Source organism: Sciurus carolinensis, chromosome 7 (assembly GCF_902686445.1).
Source record: "Sciurus carolinensis chromosome 7, mSciCar1.2, whole genome shotgun sequence".
Lineage (NCBI taxonomy): Eukaryota > Metazoa > Chordata > Mammalia > Rodentia > Sciuridae > Sciurus > Sciurus carolinensis.
In genome coordinates, this window is record NC_062219.1 from 70,996,229 (window position 1) to 71,023,356 (window position 27,128).

The window sequence follows — 27,128 nt, forward strand, 5'->3', positions numbered from 1 at the left end:
TTTAACAAGTACAAAGCATTAAGATTAAAATAGATGGTGGAATGAGACAGACATCATTACCCTATGTACATTTATGATTACATGAATGGTGTGAACCTGCATCATGCATGCCCATGGAAAGGAAATGTTGTACCCCACTTGTGTATGGTGAATCAAAATGCAGTCTGTAAAATTTTTTAAAAAGATTAAAATAGAGAAGAATTTGGTCATTTTTAAATTTAACTAACTTCCATTCCCCCACTCTTCATATAAATATAATATTTGAAATATGTATACATTCAAAGACTGAGGAATCAGGGCATATGATACACCAAAATAAAATGAATAGAAGCATAAACTTTGTGCTATTCTTCCCCCAATTTACTTAATTGCTTAAGAGATCTAGAGCGAGATGTGGTTGAGCCAACTAATAGGTCAATATTCTGGGATGAAGTGTACTAATAATGAGTCCACTGAGTTTGCTCAAGTGCCAGGTACATGTAATTTGCAAATAACTCTCTCAGTCACACAGTAATCTCTGACACAGTCAAAATATCTATTTTCAAAATAGTATAACCTTTGCGTTCCTCACTCTCGCTTCACAGGGTAGCTTCTTCCTTGCTTTCTGGAGGAACAGAACACATCATAGAAAAATTAAAAAGTTTTTATCCTTAAAAAAATTGTCATATGCCAAATTGAGATGGAGATTTTCAAGTTAGAGTTTTATAATAGAGTATGTTCAAATACAGCTCTTGTGCGGCCATGAGGATAACAGAAATAGGAAAAAGGAAAAGGTAGTCTGAGATGCAGTTTTGAGACAGGTCTCAGCAAATTCCATGACTTGCTCTGAAGTTGAAGTGACCTGCAGAGTTTCCCCAAATCAAGACAGTGGAACCACAATCACAGCCCCCATTGAATATAAGCTGCCTTCTACTTGGGTAAGTCAAGCATGTCTTAAAAACTTTCATTTTCTCGTTTTACTGGAGTCCTTACTATTTCTATCATTGTGGTGTTGGTAGAGTGGGTGAGAGGAGATATTTGGACAAATTCTAGAGCCAGTATCAGTTGATTTCAGATACTTTCTCTGGTACATTGAGGTACGCCCCAAACATTATTATATACCTTGCAATTTTCACTTATGGACTTTTTTTTGTACCAGGGATTGAACCCAGAGGTAATCAATCACTGAGCCATATCCCAGCTCTTTTTTTATTTATTTATTTTTTTCTGAGACCACTTATGGACTTAATATATACAGATTCATGAGAGTTACATTGGAAAACTATAACCAATAAGAAAATAAATGTACTAAAGTGAAGCTATTCTAAGAAAACATATTAGAGAATGCATATATATGTGTGTGTATGACTATGTGTGTTTGTGTAGAAAGAGAAAATACAGAGATATATAGAGAGAGCAATCTCTATCAGTATCCACATGCACATACATGTATGTGTAATGTAATAGCATAGTATGTCATGGTGTACAGTAACAATAAAAATTGTAATTATGATGTAAAACCAAGAATGAGACAGTAAAGAGATTTTATGCAGGGTAATCCAAGATATGTTGACCTATTGCAACCAGAACAAATTATTTTAGGAAAAAATCATTTATCCTTTCTCAAGATCTTACTTGAAATGATTAAATAATTATCAATTGTTATATACAAATTAAAGTTAAAAAGATAAACCAAAAAATTTAGAGCCACATTTTACTTCTCCTTAGGAGTAGTTGTTTTTAAGCTAAGCCTTTATCTTTCTGTAGCCTATTTGAAGAGATCTTGTGGATAACATAAAATTAGAAAATTATAAAACCTTAAGATTCATAGACACCACACAGATGCTCATTTATACCTCTTCAATTCTCTTTTCTATTATCTGACTAGAAACACTTAGCATTAGCCTCCTTTCCCAACATCTTTGTTCCCCTTCATTCTATTCATCGGATTTTTGTAGTTTTCCAGATTATTGAAGGCCATGTTTTGATATGCTATCAGGAAACTGATGTGAGAAAAAGAAGCAAAATGAAAATGCAATTTCTTTAATGAAAAAAATGAGAAATAATTTTGAACTTACTCTTTCTGACATGAAAAGAATAATTTTCTTATTTTTTGAAAACATAAAACCTATTATCATTACTAAAGGTTTCCATACAAACTTTGGAATCAGGTGTGATATAAATGCATTTCGATAATAAATAAACAGGGTTACTATGGTTACAATATAGCACTCTGATGACACACAATGTCCTAAATCAACTGTAATAAAGTTGGCTCAGGGCCTGTGACAACAAAATTTGAAGAATTTGTTTGGCTCCTTCTTTTCTTCCTTCCTCCTCACCCTAAACATTATACTCATTTGATGGTGAAATCCTGTGGACTTTTAATTTGCAATATACTTTATAATCAATCCTGGATTTCCATTATCACTGCTGTTTATTGAATTCTATCTTGGTCATTTCTTGTCTAAATTTTGAAATGGTCTACTAATGGACTCTGTGCTTCTAATCTCTTCCTCCTCCAAGATAGCTCCAATAACTCAGTAAATCAGAAGTCAAATATATATTACTCCTTTTTCAAAATCCTTTAATCAATACTAATAAAATGAAGTGCACAGTCTTTAGCATGGAGTTCAAGGCATTTTTCATTTGTAAATCCAAATGATATTATTATCTTTCCTGTCAAGCTATGAGCAGTGGAGAAAAAATAGCTGCACCTACTCCCAAGGGTTATTGTACAGGACCAAATGATCCAGTGTATGCCAGGAACATTTTGTTCTTACATTGAAAATACTGAAAAACAATGAGGAATTAATGGTACTGTTTCTATAATGTCTTATTTATCTATTTTCACCAAATAGTCATTGAACAATTTCTAAATGTCAAAATATGTGGTTACTCTAGAAATAGAAGGCATAAATTTTATAATCCAGCAGCTTAAACACAGCAAGGGAGCAAAGTATTGAGTAAGCAACATAGTGCAGAGAGATGAAGGTTGACACATTGAGTATGGAGAGAGAACAAGAGTGGGGCATAGAACCCAGAACCAGTGGAGGGCAGTGCATTGGCTACAGACACGTTTGTGATACTTTATGATCTGATAGGGTTTTTTCAGATGAAAAAGGTGAGAAGTGCATCCTAAACAGAGAGAGAAACCTGTGAGAAAGAAGAAGGCACAAGAGACCTTGATAGAAGTATAACTCTATGTGTAGTTAGATGAGGAGACAGGTCATAATGAAATTTGAATGCTGTGCCAAGCTGTGTACATTGCCTTGAAATAAATAAAGATCTTAATCAGGGCAATGACATGAATGGAGTAACATTATGGAAGCATCATTCATTCTCATTGCAGTATAGAGGATAAACTGGAGTAGAAAAGGCTAAACACACAAAGAGAAATTGAGGGATATTATAGTAATCAGGCAAGATGACTGTACCCTAGTAAGATTTTGAAAAGTATTAGTTATATAAACCAGCAGTTTTAACAATTTACACACCTCAAATCCAAGAGCAGAATCTCTGCCATTCTTGTATTATTTAGAATTGGCCCATTCTATAGTTGTCTATTCTCAAATATTTAGGATATATCTACTCAGAGCCAGTCATTGCTCCATTTTTTATAAGTGAGGTGACTAAAACTAAAGAATATGTTCTTAGCTTTCCAGAAGCACCTTATTAAAACACAAAACTGACAAGAAGATATAAAAATAAAATACAAAAACAAACAAAAATAAAAACAACAAATATCAAATTTCAGAGTTCTTGATGGACTTTGAAATACTTTTTGAGTGATAAAGATATCATCATTGCCTGGGATAATCAGTGAGGCTACATGTGGACTGACCATGAAGGAATTTGGTTAAGTAGAGTTAACCTAAAAAAGAAAAAGCAAACATTTCTTTCTTTGCTCCCAGGTGGACATAGCTTCAGCATTGAGACAATATGAAGTTAACACTGCTCCCTCTGGCAATTTTAAGGCAGGCATCATGATATACATAGTTGAGTATTCCTTGATCAATCATCTTAGTCACTTCAAAATATCAATTAGCCCTTGTAAATGTTAATAATATAAGCAATAAAGAACAGATGGTCAAATGATCAGAAAACAGCTGCTGTTTTCCTGTCAAACCCAAAGATGTGAGCACTGTTTCTAAACAAGGACCCAACAGAGAAATTGTGGTGATGAAATTTTCTGCTCCAGGTCCACGCCATATATCTTCTATCTAAAGCCGCTTAAAGGCTTTTACAGGCAGCAAGGGCCATAATGGTGTTGATGATCTCTGCGGTATGGAGCGTTCTGAGATAACAGGCAGGTCACCTTCTGCAGGCCTGCCACTGAACTTGGGGATAATCTCTCCAAAGCTCAGGATAAGCTCCCCAGCATCATTCAGCTCTCTGCTCTCAGGATCTTCAAGAGCTTATAAACGAGGCTGAAGAGAACACTTCATCTAATTGCACTCTAGTGTTCCACACAAATGGGATCATCCCCATTAACAAAAACAAAAGGAGGATTTTCCTGAGTTTATCTGGAACAGCTGTTTATGCCCCATACACTGCCTGTTCTGATATTTTGATTTCCATCTCTTTGATTTTCTTTCATCCCTTCTCTTCATTACCATCCCCCCTGCATCTTGCTCTTATGACAATTCAGAGCAAAGCAGAGAAAATGCTTCAAATTGTTTAGCAATATATGTATCTGATAATGTTTTAATTCATTGTATATGGCTGTCTTCTGTAATATTACTTACATTTATTGGCCATTGTTGGCATAATATTTATTACAAATCATTTGTGTAAGTTCCAAACCAAACTGTCCAATGACCACACATATTTGATCATTAAGTATCTAAAATCCATAAATATGACTTATTGTGTGTTAGGATTGGCAGGGACTTTAGGTACATCTTTCTAATTAGAAAAGAAACCAAGTTTCAGGTGCTTGACTTCTTTTTCCTGACTGCAAGGATTGAGACCCTGCAGGAGGCTCTTGTAGGGACCTCTTCATGGACCTACAGCAAACTTAGTCAAAGTCGATTGTGTTCTGGTTCAGAGAAAATGAACTTTGTGGAACCAGTGCAATAGCATCCAGAGCAAGATCACTTGACATAAGTTCCTATAATTTTACACATTTTATCTCCAAGTACTCTGGGGAAAGTGTTGAGCAGCTACTCTTCAGCAGGATGTGGCTACTCCTGGATATAAAATCATGAGTACTTCAGCACGGACTTTGTTTTGACAGTCATGAAACTTCTAACTTCTCTCCCTTCTTCCAGTTCCCCAACAGACCTCTACTCGTCAGTGTGCTTTGCAAGTGTTTCAGGAATTGGTTAATCACCAAACTTAACTTTACTTCTTACTAGCTTAGAGCCAGACCATTTTCCCAGTTTCTCATGGAGTTAGGCATGAACATGTACCTGAGTTCTAAGTAATGGTGAGTTCTAAGTTATGGTTTAGATATTAGGTGTCCCCCAAAATCTCATGTGTGAAACAGTGCAAGAGGGTTTAGAAGAGAAATGATTGGATTATGAGAGCCTTAACCCAATTGGGGAATTAATCCCCTAATGGGATTAAATCAGTGATAACTGAATGTGGATAGGGTGTGACTGGAGGAGGTGGATCACTGTGGGCATGACTTTGGGGCATATATATTTGTAAGGGACCAGTGGAAATTCTCTGCTTCTTGATAGTTATATGAACTGCTTCCCTTCACCATATTCTTTTACCTTGTTGTTCCGCCTCACCTTGAGCCACAAGAAATGGAGCTGGCTGGCTATGGACTGAGACCTCTGAAACAGGGAGCCCATAAACAAACTTTTCCTCCTCCACAATTGTGCAAGTCAGGTCTTTTAATCACAATAGTGAAAAAGTTGACTAAAACAAATGGAAGATGAACGTAAATAAAGTCAACTTCATCCATGCCTGACTATTAAAACTATCATGTTAAAACCTTATTTTCAACCACTTGATCCAGACAAGTATGATGATCTTGACATCAGTGCACTGAAGGCAGAAGAGACATGGATGGTAGAAGCCTGAGACCCTGGGTCATTTGGTTTTATTCTTTGTTAAAGTAGTTCTAGCTTAGTTTGGTTCTTACTCTAATAGTGTGAGCCTTATTCCTAAGGTTTGGCCTTCTTGAAGTTTCAGCCACCTGCTGAGTCTTCAAGTCTCTCCTTTCCAGATAGGATACTGCTCCAATCCTCCCAGCACTTTTTGACCCCTGGTAGCTCTGCTCAGTTCTCATGCGTGCACAAGCTGCCTCTGCTAAGGCCTAGAAAGTTTCATCTGCTGATGAGTAACCAGTGCTTGAGCAAAAATCTATAGTGAACTACTGAACATCCACATAGACAGCTGGCTCCACTCCCAACACAGACACACAAAGCTCTCACTTCCCTGGTATCCTGATTTAGCAAATTCTTATCACTTTAGCAGCCCTGAATTTCAAAATGTGACACTTACAGTTAAATAATCTTATTGCTCTATTTGGATTTCTCTTCATTGCACCAAAATAATCCACTGAATACTCTGAATATTACTGAAACAAAGGAATGTACATGAGTCCCTGCTTCTAACTCACTAAAAATTATTCACAAATGTTACTCTAATACTTGATTTCATTAAAAATATAACATCTATTCTTTGTAATTGCATTTATTTTGCTGGCAAACTGTTAAGACTCACTTGACAATGTCCATAACTTCAAGAGAAAAGAGTAGTTGCTTAAAAATATCTTTTGTCTAAAACACAGACAAAAACATTATAGACAATACGTTAAACTGGAAATCTAAACAAAGAGGTTAGTTATTAATGCTTCCCATGAAATCAAGGACTTCAGTGTCATTTCAAAGCATGACTAAACTTCAGTGTGATGGAAAAGAAAAAAGTCAATTTTGATATTCATAAAAGAATAAAGAAGGTCCAGAAGTAAGATCTTAAAAGCTGATTTTAAAAAACATGAAAGTGACCATTCTGGTTAGAAAAGAAAGAACAGTATTATTAATATGAACATGTTTTTGTTAAAGAAATGCATTAATGTCTCTCATACACATTTCTAGGAAGAATGTATATGACTTGCATGATAATTTTTTTACAAAAAGGATATTGAGTCATGAATTATACTAGAAAGCCTTTATGATGAAAACAAAAGGTATATAAGAAGTAAAAATATAGTATATAAAAATGAACAAACTTTGATAAACCTTTCGCACTCAGTTTAAGCCAGACATGGTAGCAAATGCATGTAATCTCAGCGTCTCAGGAAACAGTTGAAGGAGGATTATAAATTCAATGCCATCCTCAGCAACATAGTAAGACTGTAAGCAAGTTATGAGAACATATTTCAAAAATAAAAAATTTGAAGGACAGGGGAATGTAGTTCAGTGGTAAAGTATCCTTGGGTTTAATCCCCAGTACCAAAAATACATAAATAAATAAAATAACGTTAAATGTGTAAGTAGTTATTTATAGGCCATCATATTTTTTAGTATATTGGGTAAAAAAAAATTAAGGGACTGATAGTGGGAATTTTTAAAAAAAGGATATATGTTAAGTAAAAATTATTTAATTTAACAAATGATGGAGAAGTTGAAAATGTTGAAATATCCCAATTTTTGTTACTATTTGTTTGTCCCTTCATTCTTACAATACACATGGTTCATTAACTAACAATTTCCCATAGAACCTTTGTTCTTATGTTTCAGAAATTGAACAAGATATTGGAACTGAAAAGAGGCAGATGAGCAAAGCTTGCATTTTAGGTGTCTTGAAGATTAGTTTGAGAAAACTCAGTTAAATTGTATACTTTTGATGTCTATGCTTTCAAGTCAGCCCAGACTCTGAGCTCTGGTCTAAATGCAAGGACATTGGATACCTCCATTTCAAAGTCTTTCATTCCTCAGGATGAGGTGTTCAATTTTTGAAATGTAACATTCCAATTCCCTTATGATCAAATGGTGTTTGAAAAAGAACAGAAGCTTCTGAACATTGTTATAACCAAAAAAAAAAAAAGAAAAAATAACTACAAAAGAATAGATTCATGCTTAACCAAAACTAAAAGGCAAAAGGACACATTCCAAATAGTTCCATGCAAGGACAAAAACCAACAGAAAAACCTCTATCAGGGTCAAAATACTGCAAATAAAAGAAGAATTCCAAGCTTGCATGACTCAAAGAGCTAATGGTTATGTAAACTTTATAACTAACTGAATATAAAGAAACAGAACTACTTAGCAATTGTAGTTGAGCAGAAAAAGTATAAACTCTTAAGGCTATCATTATTCTTATAATTATTCTTCTCTAATAAAGAGAAGAAATACCTAATTGCAGTTAAAATGTTATAAAAATTAAGAAACAATTTTAAAGATGGTCTGTATATATGCATATATAGATACATATGCACATAACAAATACACATGTATATAAGACACATGCAAATATATGCATGTACACTGCATTAAATAGCAAAACACTAGCTAATTTATTGCTCACATGTTCATGTTTTGCACATTCAGTCAGCAAATGCTTAACCTCCTGTAAGCCATGCACACTGCAAGGCACAGAGAATTCCTCAAGGAATGTAACATACATTATCCTAGCAGTCTATTAGGGGAGATAAACAATACTAAAATAACAATAATCAAAAAGATATAATAACCTTTCAGGTAAGTAAAATGGAAATTAACTGTTAAAAAAAGAATTTTCATGGTTGCAAAAGGAAGACTCTTAAGAAAGCGATCTCTGGGTCAGTTATAATAAATGTTATAATTTCTGAACCTGAATCAAAGTCCATTCTCCACAGAAGCTACATAAAGGAAGACAGTGAATAACTGGTGGCCTCAAATTTTCCCTCTCAGAGTATCATAATTTTTAAATCTTATATTGAGTTATGGTACAAAATAATTTTAATTAAAATTACTAGAATTTGGTAAGTATTTAATAAATAAGTACATCCAATATTCCACATGGACATATGGTCAAGGATATTTAAGAAAATTATCTTTTTAAGAAATATTAAGATTACAGAGACAAAAGACAGGAGTATCAGATTTCAGGGACCAATAAGCAGAGTATAATTTTTAGACCAAGAATACATAAAGAAAAGCTCTGAATACTGAAATATCAATTTAAAACATGAGGGCAAAAAGTCCATGAAATAATTTTGCAATAGTCTGCATAAACAATGACTTCCAGCATTTAGGGCCTCATTAAGTTTCTGAATCTGACTTTGAACTTGCCACCCTCCTGCCTCAACCTGCAAAGATTCTGGGATTTCAGGCCATTCACTATGCTTGGCTTCTCTGTGCTCTTTATTACAGTTAATCTTGTAGAGTTGTTATCCTCAAAATATCCCTGGCCTCTCTCCCTTCTCTTCTTTACAGACTTTATTCAAAGACAGAATAACTTATTTGTTTAGTAATTACACTAAAACAAGACTACTTTATCATGATGCCAATGGTTCTGATAAAATTCTAAATAGAATTACTAGGTAAGAGATACCTAGTTTATCACCTTTCAGTTTGGTTCTGGGGTTCATGAAGACTTATGTTTTACAGGTTTAACACTCTCTCACAGCCCCAGGTGTGGCATCTAATGGGTGACTAGAGTGAGCTTTTCAGTCTGTCACCAACTTCCTTGATGCATGCTTCATCAAGACTTTTCATTGCAAGTCTGCCTAAACGTCAAGTCTGAAAAGTTCCCAGGTCTCCCTAGGTTACTGAAATTCTCAGGTTACTGAATGAGAAACCCTGGAAGAGGGATCCAACAATCGGAGTTTTAACAGTCCCTCCAAGTGACTCTGATGCTCAACTTTTAAGTACTGCTCTAGGGTCTCAAATCAGTTCTTCCCATCTTTGGGCATCAAGTGTCTGCCAGGACTCCTAGCTTCTTCTATAAATTCTTAGAGATCTCAACTTTTCCTCTTAAATGTTTACCTATCCCATGGTCTAGTTTTATCTATATTTCCCTGTGTTTACATTCTTTCTGAAAGATCCAAGTTTTTAGTATATCATCTTTCCTGAGCCTTTATTTTCCACCATGATTCATTCTGAGCCCTTCATATTAATAAAGTCAGTGACCATCAAACATACCCAAATATGGATTTACCTTACATTAAACTTTTATTTTTTTTATCTTGCTTAGAAGTTCCTAAGAATCATGGGTCATAAAGTCATTCAGGAGCTCAGATTCTTCTCATCTTTTGGTCCTGCCATCCCTAACATCTTCCTCATTGCACAGTTGAGGATGCATGTGGGAACCTCCTTGATCCAATTCAAGGGGAAAAAATGGAGGAAGTTCAGGGAAAAGAACTTCCTTTTAAATAAGACTCAAAAGTGGAACACTTACCTTTGTCCCCATTCAACTGGCTGCATTTAGCCTCAAGAGTGACTGGTTAGTCATGTGCCCAGGAAAAGGAGAGAGACACCTGAACTGTTTGTTCAATAACCTCCATCACACTTATCCTCCATATCCTCTCTGGAAGTTCCTCTCACAACCATTCACATCATGACACTGCATATTATCTTCTCTGTTCAGACAAATTGTAGCTTGACCATATCTTAATTAATAATTTGCTATGGCTTAATTATTAGTGACTCTTCTGTCTCTCACTCTAAATTATATGATTATTGGCAAGAGCAGAGCCTTTCACACATAGATGGAAAGGTCCATCTGCAAAGCATAGGAGAAAGTAAGTAGAAAATTAGAAGCCACAATAGTGATGCTTAGAGAATCCAATATGTCACTTCATTCTGTACACAAGTTATCTTCAGTGTGTGTGTGTGTGTGTTATCCTAGACATTTCACTGTGTCAAGGTAAAATAAAAGAAAATAACTGTGACCTGACCTAAGTGGAATAAAGTAGGGAAAAGGAATAAAGAAGCTACATTGATAAATAACAATGCATTAAACCAAGACTGAAAAACAATTAAATAACAGAGAACTAAACAAATTAAATTTGTTTTTGTTTTTGTTGTTGTTGTAGTTTTTGTTGTTTTGCTGTGCTCAGGATTCAACTCAGAGGCTTGCACATGTTAGGCAACTAGTCTACCATTGAACATCAACCCTGAACAAATGTTTTATAAATAAAATATATGCATAAAATCATACTAATACATTTAATTTTTAAACTCACATACTTAATAGTCAACCTAGTATTGCAGTAATACTGTAGAACAAATAACAAATACATAAAATCATGTTCCTCAGAGTGGAAAACAAATAGTGAACATAGAATCTAGTTTCAGTTGTTTAAAAAGAGCCAATAAAAATAAAACTTAAAAAATTAAAAAGCTTAGATGAAAAAGCTATTTTATATAATACATACATATTTACATAGAACTTGAGGCACATTAAAGTTATATATAACTTGAAGCTCCTTATTTATTCAAGTGTATGGATTCTGAGGTTTTCATTACTTAATTAGGTTCAAGTGTACGTAATAAGGTCTTTTTCAAAGGAAACAGCTGAGCAAAAAATAACTGCAAGCCATCTGAAAATGTCTTACCCAAGAGAATGAAATTCTGTCGTCATGTAGGATGGATTGTCTATTGGCATGGATCCATGTGGGTACAAATAGTGCTTTTTTATTCATTAACTTGCTGTTTAAAATATCTACAGGGAAATATAATTATAATTTAATTTAGTATTATTTAAAAGAAAACACATTCTAACTCTAAAGTCTTCTATGATTCCAACTTACTAAATAATACCAGTTTCTTCTAGATCAGGATTTTGACCTTAACTCAGGTATACATAGACCTACAAAGATATTTTTATGGATACTTAGGAACCAGTTTAAGAAAACCACTTTCCAGATTCTCAAGTTGCACGTTTTCTTTCCAGAAACTGATCTGCTTGAGAATGCGCCAGCCCTCAAGTTCTGCTTTTCCACTTCCCTTTTTTTCAATCATGCTTCTCCCTGTTTGTAATAAAGAGTGATCCCTCCTGGCATACCTTCATGTAAAAATTTCTACAGCACCAAACTGAGGAGTGATTTGCAGCTCCCTGAATAGAAGCAGCAAAAGCATGCCCAGTCATTTTCTTTGAGAGGTATTTTCAATAAATTTACTTTTTACATTTTGTATCAATTTTTTTAAAACTTATTCAACTTTGATCAAGTACATGCTATTAATAGGGGTTATAATAATATAAATTGAAACTTTAAGAAAACATTTGGAGCTAATGGTTAGAGAAAATTTAAAGAAAAATTAAATTTTTAGTTTTCATGTTTTTAATGCATAGAAAAAAATTAATGAATGACCAATAAACTCTTTTGAGTATGAAATAATATTACTCTAGGTGAAAACTCTGAAGAGAAAATAGAAATGAGATGTAAGTTTATAGAAAAGAAAAGATAAAAATTCCAACTATTTAAGAAGTACTTGTTTATATTTTGTTTAAATTAATAGTGGAAGCTATCAAATCACTATGGAGTTTGTCTTCCACTCCATGTACTAAAAATAAGGCAAATTTTAATATTTGTTGCCTTCTGACAAGACCCTTTAAATTATTTCAACTTATACTGAACATTTTTAAATACTGATATTGAAATATGTTTAAAAAGTGAGTTACTTTCAACATTCTGTTAGTATACAAGCAAAAAATTATCTGAAATCTATTGCTCTACATGATTCTGAATCACTTAGGATCTAATCGACTCATCATTGTTCATCCATTGTCCAATCAATGTAGACAAACAACTAGTAAATGCCAGAAAATGGGCTGAAAGTAGGGGCTTGGGAGTATGGCATTACGCAGATGAAAAGAGTCCTTAAAATCAAAGATTTCAATAGAGTAAGGAAAATAACAAAGAAATGATGTTAATACAATCTAAGGTATCTTAATGAAGACAAACTCAAAACTGTAGAAAACAATAGGAAGTTCATCAAACTCAGGTTGTGGCAGTCAGAGGAGATATCCAGATTCCAGGGTTGATATCCAGGGTGCACAACTATCCCTTCAGTAAATATTAAAAGGTCACTAAAATTGGCCAGCTCTTCCACACCCATGCACATGTATGTGGTATATGTGTGTGCATATGTGCTACTAGGTGAATAATGGGAACATATTCAGATGGACGAGTAAGCAAGAGGTGAGTGTGAGACAAAATAATAATTTAGAATATGCCCTCATGGCTTCTCTTCCATTCCTTTTGCCTTTTTGAGCAGCATCGCCCACTCAAGAGTGAAGATCAAGGTCATCCAGAAGGGAACTGTTAAGTGGAATCCAGAGAACAAATGCACCAGGTTTTCAACTTGCAACGTCAAATAATTGTGCTAACAGTGTAAAACTGTGTGTTTGAAAGATGCTATTAAACTGAAAGAGTCCTTTTCTGACCTACCTACCTAGAGTAGAAAAGGTTCTCCCACCTGGGAAGAGAGCAGATTGGAAGAGAAGGAGGGGAGTTCCATGTATTGTAGGATGCTCATCCCACTCTTTCCCACTCTGAGAATAACCTAGTGTTGTGCAGGAACATGATAGAATTATTTTGAAGTTCAGCAGAATCTCAATGCAGGGAGTCCTCTTTCTCTGCTTCCCAAGCTCTGCCTCATTAATAGACACCTTGACTCTGGGCTTGGTGAGAGTATAGAGGATGTGTGAGTCGGTCCACAAAAAAGACCTAGGAGAGCCCTACAAAAGTCTCCAGATGAAGTGAACAGAAGTATCGAGTTTCCCAGGGAGTATAAAAAAGATGTTAGTAGAGAGAAAGACTGTGGCACTTCCTAAAGGTCACCAAAGCCAAAATAAAGGCACTCCATAGCAAATTGTGAGTTATATAGCTTCCAGTAGGGATCTAAGATTAGCCAGCCAGTTCCAGGCACCTGATATGGGAGGGGACAGTATCCCTAGGAAAGACAGCCTGGAAGCCATTGGGGTCACAGCTGACACAGATGCCTCCTACTACACTCATCCTGCTGTTCCTCAAATATTCCCCAAAGGGAAGTGGTTAGGGGAAAGGACATAGGAGAGACATTATGATTATGACTGAATTTCAAACCTGAGTTGACTGGAAAATGGATGAATTGGACAGAGAAACCTGGAAAATGTCCAGATTAAGTTGCCCATCATTATGCAGGCTGAGTTCCAAGAGTTGGAGAATCAAATTGAGTTATTGAAATAAAGCAAGCTACATTTTTGTACATTGAAGTTTGTAACTTCAGTATTATAGCTAGCACACATGAAAGCCCTTGTATATCAGACTAAGGAGTTTAAGTTTTATCCTGAAGGCAATGAGAGGCAATTGAAGAATTTAAAATGGAAAAATGAGAGATGAAGCTTTGAATGCTACAGAACATATTCCGGCAGCAGTGTGGAGAATGGATTGGTGAACTAGAGAATGGTGATGAAGAAAACCAGAGGAAGGGAGCCCAGCACACAGTTTTGACCTAATTACAGAAATGAATAAGAGTGTACAGGAAGGAAGTGTGATGGCAGAGATGGAAGGACAAGATTCATTTGGGAGTATGCAAAAGGAAACTGCCTCCCCCTAGCCCCCAAGTTCTATCCATTCAGTATCAGCCGACTGGTCAGTGGGGCAAGACTGACCACAATGCTACCAGTAACCTCTCCCACTTGAACCAATTTGCTGTTCCTGTGCAGGTCCCAGTGGCTCCTGAATTCATGCACATTTGCTATCATATTTTATTTATTTTACTTCTACCTCTTAAAAAGTGATACACTACTACCTATTCACATGAATACCATTTTATGTATATTACACACACTGACCATATTTCCTAAAGTCTGAACACAAAGTATTTCCTAAGTAAAATTTTATTACTTAAAACACATTGGATCTGTGTCTGAAAACCAGATTCTTCATTCAATTGCTACCTCTAGAAGTTAGCTGTATAATCTGTAGCAAAACAGTTTATCTCTGTTATTCTAATTATCTGTACAATGGGGATGATATAAGTACCATATTCATCAGTTCACGTAAGGCACTTATCACAGGGCCAGGAATAAAGAAGGCAAGTAAATGCTAAAAATTGATTCCATGGGGAATTTGACATTTCTGACGTGTTTAAACTTTTAAGTTGTGTTTGACAGGAAGGAGTTTGTTCACTAAAATTTCTTAGTCTAATGCATATTTAAATGAGATGAATTTCATATTAAAGTCTATGGGTACAAAAGAATTATTAACAACTATGTGAGTCATTTATTCCTCATAACTCTTCACTTTGTTTTGGCCAGATAGTATAAGTATCCTCATATCTTTACACTTTCTTTAAAATGTGTTTAGAAGGGCAGGGTGAACACTGTCCTCAGTATGTGGTGCTGAGTTCAGATGTAAAGGTTTAATTTACAATAATAATAAAGGCAAGATAAGAAATAATCCAAATGGAAAGAAGACTCTTGCCAGTTGGGTTATTTCTGCTGAGCAGAATGTTTATTTTTTCATAGAACAAATTAGAACTTTTCCAGATGGTTTATCTAAAGTATTTTTCTCTCCTCCAGGCTGAGGATAAATTAGAAGTGTTAGGAAAAGGTCATTTCCACCTCTCCAAGAAGCACATTTTCATAATTAAAAGAAGTAAAGTTCAACCACATAAGAAGTGATCTCTACTCAACATATGAGTTACATTTGTATTTTTCAGGTAGTTGTTTAATTTGAAGTTGGTCGAAAACATTTTAAAGCAAATAATCACCTTTATGGCCTTTCTTTGTTCAAGGCCTTAATATTCAAAAAATGCTAGCAGAGAAAATACATTACATTAATTTGCCAAAAGCAACAAATACAGAATATTTTCATTCAACTCCTTGCAACCTGAAACATCTAGGTGGGTGCCTGACTTGTCATCTAGCAACACATTGTCAGAGTATTATCAGAGAGAAGAGGGGTTTTGTCTTTGGACCTGTATCTTCACATTAAGTAAACAATTTATTTCTAACTCAATCCTCCTGAGATGGTGAAGTGGGAAGAATCTAATATTACATTTTGCAGGAGAGATTTTATCACTTGTCAAATTAAGAAAACTACCTTTGTGAGATGGAAAATGAATCTGAAAACAAAGCTAAGACTCCAGCAGAAATCCATCTCAGTCCGTGATGGTTTGCAGTTCCACAGGACAATTCCTTCTAGAAGTCACAGAAGGGAGCTGGTTGTACACCTGCCAGTCAAGCACAAGCAAAGCCTCCATCCTGCTTCAAGTTTATAAATCAGACCAGGAACATGTTGCAGACTCTGGTGTTGATCACACGGTGGAAAAATGGAGCAGGCATTATCATGCAGCAATTGTGCCAGGCAAAGAGGATGCAAGCAAAACAGGATAATTCCTATACACAAAGCAGTCTTCTTTCAATAATCATGATGCCATTGTAATTTTAAATAAAAGAGACATCATGGATTCACTCACATAGTCATATTTCTGCCATTTCTTTGTTGTTCAAGTTGGCTCACTTACACTAAGGATCAACCTCATTTCTGGATGGTGGAGAGTTTACTGATAGTTTATAGGGAACCAGAGTCTGTTGTGATGTAAGATGACAGGGTCACCTCAATGTCTTCAAATTTCAATCTCTGGAAAGCAAAGACATAGTAGCATAACCTATAAACTCTAATAACTGTGAGACTTCCTCAATAAAATTTAATTTCTAATGAAAGTTACCATTGAGGTACCAAGGCAATAGAGTGATAGATTGGTTAAATTATTTAGCGTACAGTTAGGAAGGCCCAATCTCTTCAACAACATGGAAATTCTCTTCTCTCTTATGATGACTACATGTGGCAACTTACTGGAATTTTTTTATGATTCTTGTTTTATTAAAAAGTAGACACTGTTAGAGTTGTAACATGTATAAATCCAAATGATCCATGGAAACTTTGAAGACTGTTATCGCATCTCATGCATATGTTTGAAAAAAACTTCAAGTCAATAAAAATGCTATATAAATCCCTTTGCAATACTCTAGCCAGAATATAGTAACTCCTCAGAGTTATTTAGCTCTTAGGAAAAATCATCTAAATTTTATTAAATATTAAAAAGAGAATCTCTTCAATATATTCCCAACTTGCTTTGTCTTTTACCTCCAGAATGGAAGAATGTGGAACTTTATTAGCCTTCCAAATACTTTGGCCTGAGAAGAACCGATCCTTGATGGTCTTTATGTGTGTGGGGGGGGGAGACGTTTTCAGCAGACATTCTGAGCCCAAGTTCTGGGCAGTCTCTAGAAGGCAACATGCCATATACCATAACTCGCAGGTACCATAGTGTCTGCCCTGGCCTTGAGAGAGTGGTCATTCTCCTATGCTCTGCCCAAAAGTCATCAGGAAGAAATTTCTTTTTGTAGAGTTTTGATTTCCTCTATTCTTTTATCTTGAAATAATAGGAACTGTTTCCTCCACACTCACTCCTAAGGACTGCAGCAACAACTCTACCTGCATTAATTGGCATGTATGTTACAAACTATTTTACTTGAAGAATATGTTCTCCTGTTGAAAATTAATATTTGTTTTTCTATGTTGAATTTCAGACTGATAGCTGCCAAAATTTTCACTGTAATATCTTATTTCTCTTGATAAGAAGACAGATCCTAAAATTAAATGATAACTTACTCAGAGTATAAGATGGGTCCTTCTATATTTTGTACAGGGGTTGCAAGAAAATGTTATTTGTCTCCATTATTTTAAGAGTTCAACTTACAACACATCTAGGGTGAATGCAAATTTTATGTACTATGAATACTACATACTAGTAGTTTCTAACTTTCACTTTTTAAAAAAGTTAGAAAGGGTTTTGATAATTTCAAACAAGTAATTTTCAACAATTAAAATTTTAGCTAAGGGTCCCCATGGGATTCTATACTGATAATTAATTTTGTTTTAGGATATCTCTTCTACTGAAATAGTACTAAATATTACTCAAATTTTCAGAAGCTTTATAAATAAATGTATACTTGTTATTTTATCAGATAATAGTTTAAAGATAAACTAACAAAGGTCAAAGTAGCTGTAATAGTCTTAGAGTATGCCCTCCAACTGCCCAACTTTGGGGTGTTCTATTATCATTGTTATTATTATTATTACTACTACTACTAATATTGGTGCTGTGTATTGGACACAGGGGCACTTAACCACTTAACCACTGAGCCATATCCCCAGTCCTTTTAATTTTTTATTTAGAGTCTTGCTAAATTGCTCAGACTGGCTTCAAACTTGTGATCTACCTGCCTCAGCCTCTCAAGTCATTGGGATTACAGGCATGTGCCAACTTGTGAAAGCACCCAGAAACCACTCCGGACCCAGAAACCCACGCAAGAGATTTTATTAAGTGGACTGGCAGAGTGTCTGCCCACAGGGTGAGAGAGAGAGCAAGAGTGAGAGTGAGTGAGAGAGAGAGAAAGTGAGGAGGAGAGAGAAAGAGATGGCGGGGGAGCTATTCTTAAATAGTTGAATTTCGCAGGCTAATAACAATGAACCAATGGCTGACAAGGCCTTTCGTGGGCTAACAATCTGGACCAATGACTTGACTAGGAAGTTCCCGAGCTAGCAATCTAGGTTGTAAAATGGTGTGGGGGAGGGAGAATAATGGCAGCAGCAAAATAGCAGATCTGATGCCAATACCTTGTCCAACCATTAGGGTGTTCTTTATAAAACACAGTGAGAAACTGAGTAATATTCTCACACAAATGTGGAACTGTTTCAGTAACAACAAAAAATAAATAAATCATTCATTTTAGTCAGCTTTTTCACCACTTTGACCAAAAGACATGACAAGAACAATGTAGAAGAGGAAAAGTTTATTTGGTACTCTTGGTTTCAGGGTTTCATAGGTCTCCATTCATAGACAACCAATTCAGTTGCTCTGGAACTGAGTTGAGGCAGAAAATCATGGCAGAAGTGTGTGAAGGAGGAAAGCAGCTCAGAGCATTGTCACCAGGAAGCAGAGAGAGTTCTTGCTCACCAGAGACAAAATATATGCCCCAAAGGCTTCCCCCTGCCTGCCCTGTGACCCACGCACTCCAGACATATCTATTTACAGTTGATACCAAGCTGATCCATTCAACTGGATTAATACACTGATTAGGTTAATGTTCTCATAACCATTTCACCTCTAAATTTCCTTGCATTTTCTCACACTTGAGCTTTATAGGACACCTCATATCTAAACCATAACACCATTATTTCATATAAAAAATACCCACTTCTAAGGCTATATGTTTCTATAATAATAAATAATAAACTTTACGGTTTATATCAGAAATTTAAAATTATTTGTATAACTTATTTATCATTGTTAACGTAAGGTAATAGGAAAAGAGCATCCATCAAATATTTAAAAATAATTATTGGAGGAAAGCTTGAAGTTTAGATACTTAGTTGTCAATAAAAACACTGGTATTTTATTTTACCTATGGAAAAGCTGGATCAATTCATAAAACTTTGGTGTTCTTTTGCAAGTGTTTTGAGAACCTGAGTCTAATGTATTTACCACATTTTATAAGTGAAGCAAACAAGTCCCAGCAAGGTGAACACTCCACTTAAATATGTCCTGATATTAGAAGAGCTAGTGAGAAACCAGGATTTCCAGTGGCCAGGACGGCTAACTTGTTTGCTTTTCTCCCTAGGTGTCAGTACATGTTTCATATGGAACTGTGGAATTTTTTCTCAATTTTATACCCTTTGTTGGCATAAAGGCCATACAGAGACTTATTTAACTAGTGCTTATTAAACATCTATACCAGCTTGTTAATCTTCACTATTAATGTCTACATTTCCCTATATCCTCATAACTGTCTATTTGGAAGAAGCTATTAATGGCCTTCTCCAAAGTCCTGCCTCTATCATTTTCCTTGTTATTTTTTTTTTAGATTTATAATGAGCTCATCTCCAGGGACAAATTGATCTAAACCAGTTTCTCTTTGCTGGATACACACTTTCCAGAAATACTTCTGATTAAATAAGTTCAAGAGGGGCACTTCTAGTAGAAGGAGATAGGGCTGAACCAGTTTCCCTTTGAAGAGCCCATCCTGTTCTCTGAATGCTGCCATATGATGTTTTGAAGCCTAGAATATTAGCAACCACCTTATCTCCTCAAGGCACCACTTAAACATGAAAAGTTGAATGAATGAGAAGCCTAAAGGAAAGGAGGAGGCCTTGACGACCTTACTGAGTTTGTGTACTGACCTAGAGCTGCTACCTCAAGGCTCATCTTTGTGTAAGATATTTACATGTCTTGGTTGTTTATACCAATATTAAATGGGTATTCTGATCCTTGTAAAAGAACCAATGCCATTAACTGATAGTCTGGCAATTATATGATTTTCAAGTTGACCATTCTAATACATTTAAAGTGACACATTGCTGTTTGCATTAATTTTAATTTCTCTGATTATTATATTAAATGTCTTTGATATGTAATTGTTAACTATGGAAATTTAATCTATTGTGAACTTGAAAAACAGTGCCAATTTTTCTATTATAGAATGTTTTATATATTCTAGATATGGTTTTTGTCACCCATGTATTAGTTATTTGCATTTGTCTTTTGTTAAAGAAATAAAATAATTAATTTTTAAGTTGTGATGTTTTGATCATGTTTAAATCATTTTTCCCATTCCATGATCACAAAGATATTATTTTCTTCTATTTTGTTTACAGCTTCACCTTTTACATTTACATATTGAGTGTAGAATCCCACTTCTCAGTTTATACCCAAAGGACTTAAAATTAGCATACTAGAGTAATACGGCCACATCAATATTTATAGCAACTCAATTCACAATAGCTAGATTGTGGAACCAACCTAGATGCCCTTCAACAGATGAATGGATAAAGAAACTGTGGTATAGATAGATACATAATGGAATATTATTCAGCCATAAAGAATAATAATATTATGCCATTTGCAGATAAATGGAAGGAATTGGAGAATATCATGCTAAGTGAAATAAGCCAATCCCAAAAAACCAAAGGCCGAATGTTTTCCCTGATAAGTGAATGATAATATACAGTGGGGTGGGGGAGGGTGGGGGGGTGAGAGAAGAATGGAGGAACTTTAGATTATGTAGAGGGAAATGAGAGGGAGGTGGGTATGAAAAATGGTGGAATGAGACAGATATTATTACCCTTTGTACACGTATGATTACACAAATGGTATGACTCTACAACATGCACAGCCATAGAGACAAAATGATGTACCCCAATTGTGTACAATGAATCAAAATGCAGTCTGTATGAAATTTAAAAAAAATAAAAAATAAAGTTAAAGGAATTTACTCTTGATGATTGTCTTAGCTTTGTATTACTGTGACCAAAATACCTGATAAGAATGACTTTAGAAGCTTTATTCTGACTCTTATATTAAGAGATCTCAGTCCATGATTGGTCAAGTCCATTGTTCTGGGCCCTAAACTAGGCAGAATATCATGGCATAATGGTGGAGGAAAGCTGCCCAGGGCATACTGATGAGGAAGCAAAGAGAAAACCCAGAGTTAGGGACAAGATATAGCCCCCAAAGGCAAGCCCACAGTGACCTCTTCCTCCAGCCAGGCAACATCAGTTTCTAGTTACCACTCAGTACTCCATTCAAATTATCAATCTACCAAATGGTTTAATCCACTGATGAGATTACAATGCTTAAAATCCAGCCTTGTCAGCTCTGAATGTTTCTGTATTGCCTAACATGTGAGCTCTCTGGGAAATTTTTTTTAAATCTAAAACATTACAGCCAGATATTATACTTTGTTTTTCACTATACATTTGGTTTGTCCAGTATCATCTTCAAGACTGTCAGTCTTTTCTCCTCTCATTACGGTGACATCATGATCTGAGACAATGCTTCTCTTTAAACATGAGTTTAAATCTTAATCAAACATAAAGACGTATATTTCTTTATTCTTTTTAGAATCCATTTCTTAATTTCCTCAAAAATATCCACTGAATTATTGATTATATTGGTATTACATTTGCAGCATAATTTGGAAAACATTGCCTTTAAATTTTTAATTGGTATTATCTATAAAAGCAGGTTATCTCCATTCTTGAATTTTAAATTTACTTCAGTTTTCCCCTGGTGATTTTATTTAGTTCCTACTTATTTATTTCATATAGTATTTGGTTTTTATTTCCTTTTAAAAAAGTATTTTAGTTTTGCTATGAAGTTATGCTATTTTGGCTGGTTATTTCATTATAGTTTAATTCTTTCATGAGTATAGTTGATATTCTATCATGTTTTTCTTTCAATTCTTGGTTTAGAAAAGTGGTTTTAATGTTTATTTACTTTAAATCTAATAATGTTGCTATATTCTCTTATTTATCCTAATTATTAACTGTTAATTCTGATGAAATGTTCTTTGTATACAATTTTCATGTGTAAGTAATAACCTCATTGTGTCATCTCTTTTAACTTTTAAGCCTATTATTTCTCTTTCTTTTCTAATATTTGGTCAATATCACACTAGCTCTCCACACCCCAAATCACAGAGGATATCATAAATTACTGTTGTAAACATCACTGACAATAAGATGCTTCACATGAGAAGAACCCAAAGTTATTAAATCTGCATCTTTGTTAGCAAGCAGTAAGGAAGACTCTACTTTGCAGGGGAATCAGATGCATTGAAGAACTACATGATGTATTCCTGAAAGGCATTATTTCATCTTTGGAATTTTTAACTGTTTACAACAATTCCAAGATATAGTCCAGATGAAAAATCAGTCAGTTCTTGTAATTTTGACACTCTGAAGAGTATGTATAGGAGAGTCCATGAAAAACTATTTCCCTGTACTACATATTGCCAGTCTTAAAACAAATGACTTAAATTTAAATTCTCTGTTAAGTACAATGTTAAGTTAAGCTTTTTGTTGCAAGTAATCTAAAATTCCAAGATATTTTTTCCTAGTTCTTTTAAGAAATTTTTCATAAAAGATATTGAGAATCTATAAGTGCTTTTGCTTTCTCTGTTGAGATAACCATGTAATTTTCTTTTTCAGGTCATTAATGTGAAAAATTATAGGTACATAGTGAACATTTAACAAATATCATATTTGAAGGATAAACTATGCTTCATGACAGTATGGGTTTTTTAAGCACATTTATGGATTTACTTAGTTATTTAACTTCAGATTTCTGTACATATATTTAAGGTGAAGTGTGCCTATAATTTTCTTCTCATATATTACTGTTTGATCTAGCAATTAAGGTGATTCTAGTTTTAAAATAAGCAAGATTTCTTTTGTGTTTTGCTTTGTAAAACAACCTATCGACTCTTTCTGACTGGTAGCAAACATTCATATGAATATGTGGGTGTGAGTCTGGAGGGTAAATTTTTGGTTTGTTGGAATTTTGTTTGTTTCTGATTTTGTTTCTGAGGAATTCTTGAAAATGATTTCAAAGTTCTATAATGGTTATTAGTAAAGTCAATTTTTATTTCTTCCCTGGAAAACTTTATTGACTGTCAAAGTTTAGAGCAAATTAACATAGACTTCAGTATGTTTTTTAAAACTGGTTTTTCCCTTTCTCTATATGTATAATTTAATTGTTATTTTTATCTATGCCCTTAATTTTACCTTCCTACCACTTGTTTCTTTGCATTTACTTAGTTACTCTTTTGCTAGTGTCTTATACTGAATGTTTCACTTATTTTTAGATATTATCTGTTACATATTAAAGCTATGAATTTATCTCTATTACTATTTTAGTTTTGTTTCACAAATTTTGAAAGACAATCTATCATTGGTTTTCATGCACATGTATTTTGATTTTTCCTTTATGTTTTTCTTTTTTACCACAATGTTGATAGGTTTAGTTTCTCAACATAAAGACAATATTTTTAGCTTTCATGTTGTTGGTTATTTTTTAACATTACTACATAATGATCCAAAAGCATACTCTATAACCTGTTGGTTTATCCTTTTTAAAACCTCCTTTGTGACCTAAGATATGGAAAAATCATAGTTGATTCAGAAATAAAATATATTTTCTGTTGGCTATAAAGTTATTTCTTTGGATAAATATGTGTTTGTGTGTGTGTGTGTGTGTGTAAATTTGAACACATTAATATGATCTTCTCTTATTTTGTCTTGACCATGGAGATTTGATAAAAAATATATTTTAAAACTTCCCAAAACAGTTTCTGATACATCTATGTCTTTACATATTACATTGTCTATTTTTAATCTAATGTTTCTATATTTGACATGTGCTTTATAAGAGGATATATTCTTAGGTGCATTTTAGTTCATGATCATTTTGTTTATTTAATCTATTGCTTATTTCTTGCATATATAATTCTAATAAATATCCATTTTATTTAATTTTTTTCCTTCTCCCCCACCCCTCTCACCCCTCCCCTCCCTCTATACAGTCCTTCCTTCCTCCATTCCTACACCCCTCCCTAAACCCAACTCCAACCCCAACACTAACCCCTCCCACCCCCCATTATGTGTCATCATCCACTTATTAGCGATATCATTCTTCCTTTGGTTTTTTGAGATTGGCTTATCTCACTTAGCATGATATTCTCCAGTTTCATCCATTTGCTTGCAAATGCCATAATTTTATCATTCTTTATGGCCGAGTAATATTCCATTGTATATATATGCCACAGTTTCTTTATCCATTCATCAATTGAGGAAATCTAGGTTGGTTCCACAATCTGGCTATTGTGAACTGAGCAGCTATGAACATTGATGTGGCTGTATCTCTGTAATATGCTGATTTTAAGTCCTTTGGGTATAGGCTAAGGAGTGGGATAGCTGGGTCAAATGGTGGTTCCATTCCAAGTTTTCTAAGGAGTCTCCATACTGCTTTCCAGAGTGGCTGCACTAATTTTCAGCCCCACCAGCAATGTATGAGTGTACCTTTCTCCCCACATCCTCGCCAACACCTATTGTTGCTTGTATTCTTGATAATCGCCATTCTAATTGGGGTGAGATGGAATCTTAGGGTGGTTTTGATTTGCATTTCTCTTATTACTAGAGATGTTGAACATTTTTCCATATGTTTGTTGATTGCTTGTAGATCATCTTCTGTGAAGTGTCTATTCATTTCCTTAGCCCATTTGTCAATTGGATTATTTGCATTCTTGGTGTAGAGTTTTTTGAGTTCTTTATAGATTCTGGAGATTAGCGCTCTATCTGAAGTATGATTGGCAAAGATTTTCTCCCACTCTGTAGGCTCTTTCTTCGCATTGCTGATAGTTTCCTTTGCTGAGAGAAAACTTTTTAGTTTGAATCTATCCCAGTTATTAATTCTTGCTTTTATTTCTTGTGCTATGGGAGTCCAGTTGAGGAAGTCTGGTCCTAAGCCGACATGTTGAAGCTCTGGACCTACTTTTTCTTCTATAAGATGCAAGGTCTCTGGTCTGATTCCGAGATCCTTAATCCATTTTGAGTTTAGTTTCGTGCATGGTGACAAATATGGGTTTAGTTTCATTCTGTTGCATATGGATTTCCAATTCTCCCAGCACCATTTGTTGAAGAGGCTATCTTTTCTCCATTGCATATTTTTGGCACCTTTGTCTAGTATGAGAAAATTGTATTTATTTGGGTTTGTGTCCATGTCCTCTATTCTGTACCATTGATCCACCTTTCTATTTTGGTACCAATACCATGCTGTTTTTGTTACTATTGCTTTGTAGTAGAGTTGATGATCTGGTATTGCGATACCCCCTGCTTCACTCTTGCTACTGAGGATTGCTTTAGCTATTCTAGGTTTTTTATTCTTCCAGATGAATTTCATAATTGCTTGCTCTATTTCTGCAAGGTACATCACTGGGATTTTAATTGGAATTGCATTGAATCTGTATAGTACTTTAGGTAGTATAGCCATTTTGACAATATTAATTCTGTCTATCCAGGAACATGGGAGATCTTTCCATCTTCTAAGGTTTTCTTGAATTTCTTTCTTTAGTGTTCTGTAGTTCTCATTGTAGAGGTCTTTCACCTCTTTTGTGAGATTGATTCCCAAGTATTTTATTTTTTTCCAAGCTAATATGAATGGGGTAATTTTCCTGATTTCTCTTTCTGAAGATTCATCGCTTATGTATAAAAAGGCCTTAGATTTATGTGCATTGATCTTATATCCTGCTACTTTACTGAATTCACTTATGAGATCTAAAAGTTTTCTGGTGGAATTTCCTGGTTCCTCTAAGTACACAATCATATCATCAGCAAATAGGGATAGTTTGAGTTCTTCTTTTCCTATTCGTATCCCTTTAATTTCTTTGGTCTGTCTAATTGCTCTGGCTAGAGTTTCAAGGACAATATTGAATAGAAGTGGTGAAAGAGGGCATCCCTGCCTTGTTCCAGTTTTTAGAGGGAATGCTTTCAGTTTTCACCATTTAGAATGATATTAGCCATGGGCTTAGCATAGATTGCCTTTATAATGTTAAGGAATGTTCCCACTACCCCTATTTTTTCTAGTGTTTTGAGCATGAAGGGGTGCTGTATTTTATCAAATGCTTTTTCTGCATCTATAGAAATAATCATGTGATTCTTGACTTTAAGTCTATTGATATGGTGAATGACATTTATTGATTGCCAGATGTTGAACCAACCTTGCATCCCTGGGATGAAACCCAGTTGATCATGGTGCACTATCTTTTTAATATGTTTTTGTATGCGATTTGCTAAAATTTTGTTGAGAATTTTTGCGTCGATGTTCATTAAGGATATTGGTCTGAAATTTTCTTTCCTCGATGTGTCTCTGTCTGGTTTAGGTATCAGGGTAATATTGTCTTCATAGAATGAGTTTGGGAGGGTTCCCTCCTCTTCTATTTTATGGAATACTTTGAGAAGTATTGGAAAGAGCTCTTCTTTAAAGGTTTTGTAGAACTCGGCTGAGAACCCATCTGGTCCTGGACTTTTCTTTGTTGGTAGGCTTTTGATGACTTCTTCTATTTCATTACTTGAAATTGGTCTATTTAAATTGTGTATGTCCTCCTCGTTCACTTTAGACAATTCATATGTCTCTAGAAACCTGTTGATGTCTTCGAAATTTTCTATTTTGTTGGAGTATAGGTTTTCAAAGTAGCTTCTATTTATGTTTTGTATTTCAGTCGTGTCTGTTGTGATATTTCCTTGTTCATTCCGAATTTTAGTAATTTGGGTTTTCTCTCGTCTTCTCTTTGTTAGTGTGGCTAAAGGTTTATCAATTTTGTTTATTTTTTCAAAGAACCAACTATTTATTTTGTCAATTTTTTGTATTGTT